Raw genomic sequence first — 2512 nt, 5'->3', positions numbered from 1 at the left:
AAAGATTCTCACCACTGGGCCAATTGGCAGCATCAGGATGGATGGTGAAGAGATTGAGATTGTTCACAGCTTTAGTTTGCTTGACTCCACAGTCAACACTCTTGGCACCAGCAGCCAGGAAATTAAAAGACATATTGCGATGGGAAAGTCTGTGGTTAGGGACCTCTCCAAAGTACGGAAGAGCAGTTGTGTCACTCTGGAGACTAAGGTGCTCCCAATACAGACCATGGTCTTTGCAATCACTTGCTATGTGTCAAAGAGTTGGACAATGAATAGGGAGGATAGGAGGAGAATTGATGCCTGTGAGTTGTGCTGTTGGAGAAGAATATTGAATATACCATGGACTGCTAAGAAAACAAACAGGTTCTTCCTGGAGAGGGTTAAACCAGGCTGCTCCTTGGAGTCAAAGATTCTGAAGCTTTGTCTGACATACTTTGGACATGTTGCAAGGTGGGACCAATCCTTGTAGAAGGATATCATGCTTGGAAGGGTAGAGGGACAGCGCAGGAGAGGAAGACCCTCTATGAGGTGGATTAATTTGGTGACTGGGGTAATGGGGGTAGGTATTCGGAGACAGTGAGATTGGCACAGGACAGAACAGGGTTTAGGGCTGTTGTGCATAGGGTCACTATGAGTCACAAGCAACTCGAAGGCACATAACAACAACAACATGAGAGTTTAAACATATCAACCAAATTGAGAGACCATCTGAAGTAAAGATTTGAAACATTGAACTCTATTGACATGATGGATTGGGAAATGACATGGATGAGAGGATATTATACATAAAGTAAGCAAAACGTTCTTTAAAAGAAGACCAAAGTCAGAACAGACTCTGAAGCCTGCTCTTGAAAATCAAGTAGCTAAAGCAAATGGATGAAAGAGTGAATCAAAGAGCTGAAGAGATTTTAAAGAGTGCCTAAGATTAGAAAGTACATGCAAAAACATGGGATTACTAAAAAAGAACATGCTTGGCATTTCTCAAGCTGAAAGAACTTTTTAAAAAAAATGCAAGCCTTAAGTTGCGTAACTGAAGGAATCTATGGGGAAACTATCAAAAAAAGAATATACAGAATCACTATACAAAAAATAATTGGCCTGCGAACAACCACTTCAGGAAACAGCACATGATAAGAACTGATGTTCTTAAGGAAGAAGCCCAAACTGCACTGAAGGCATTGGAGAAAAACAGTGCACCAAGAATTGATGGACATCTCTGACACATTCGAGCCCACTGCGGCCATCACTGTGTCAAGCCATCTTGTTGGGGGTCCTCTTCTTCACTGCCTCTCCATGTTTCCAAGCATATTATCCCTTTCCAGGGAATGGCCTCTCCTAACACATGTCCAAAATCTGAGAGACAGAGCTTCACCATCATTGCTTCCAAGAAGCACTCTGTCTTCACTCTTTCTAAGACATACATACTTATTCATTCTTTTGACAGTTCATTAGATATTCAGTACTTTTCTTCAATACTACAACTCAAAGGCACTGATTCTTCCTCTGTTATCCTTATTCATTGTTCAGCTCTCAGATGCATAGCAAGAGGTTGAAAAGAATGTGGCCTGAATCAGGGGCAACTTAGTCTTCAAACTGCTATCATTGCTTTTCAGTATTTTGGAGAAGTTCCAAACAGTAGACTTGCCCAAAGCAATGCATCTCCTGATCTTCTTATACCAAAAGTGTTAACTGTAGGTCCAAGTAAGATGAAATTATTGACAGTTTCAGTCCTTTCTCCATCTATCATGATGTTGCATATTGGTCCAATAGTAAGATCTTCTGTTTTCTTGATGTTGAAAGGTGATCCATATTGAAAACTGTAGTCTTTGATCTTCTGCAATAAGTGTTTCAGGTCCTTTTCATTTTAAGCAAACAGGCTTGTGTCATCTGCATGACACAGATTGTTGATGAGTCTTCCTCTGATCCTTATACCCCATTCTTCTTCATAGAGTCTGGCTTCATGAATTGTTTGTTCAGAATAAGATTGAATAAGTGTGGAGAGGAGAACACATAAAATCCTGATGTCACTCTTCCGAATTTTAAAACCTGCAGTGTCTTCTTGTTCTGTTTGGACAACAGCTTGTTGGTCTATGTATAAATTTCATATGAGCACAATTAAGTTCTTGAATACTCTTTCTTCTCAGTGTTAACCATCTAATGGGTTCTGATTCATAGCCTATATACAGAGTATCAGAGATTGTGAGGATGACACAGGTAGATAGGTCAAGGCTCTGATTTGTTGTTCACAGGGTTGCTATGAGTTGTAGTAGACATGACAACAGCAACAACAACAACTGTTTACAGGAGAGTGAAACACTGCCTGATCCTGAACGAGCCTCACAACTATTGCATTGTGTTAACCACTGTGTCCATCTCTCTCTTGAGAATTTCCCTCTTTTCCACTGATCCTCTCCTTAGATGTCCTTCTCCAGGAACTGACTCCTTCTGATAATATACTCAGAGTATGTGAGATGAAGTCTGGCCATCCTGACTTCTCAGGGATAATCTGATT

The sequence above is a fragment of the Elephantulus edwardii genome, unplaced genomic scaffold, assembly GCF_000299155.1.
Source record: "Elephantulus edwardii isolate Elephantulus edwardi_28Jun2011 unplaced genomic scaffold, EleEdw1.0 scaffold00002, whole genome shotgun sequence".
Classification (NCBI taxonomy): Eukaryota; Metazoa; Chordata; class Mammalia; order Macroscelidea; family Macroscelididae; genus Elephantulus; species Elephantulus edwardii.
This window is presented reverse-complemented; position numbering follows the sequence as displayed.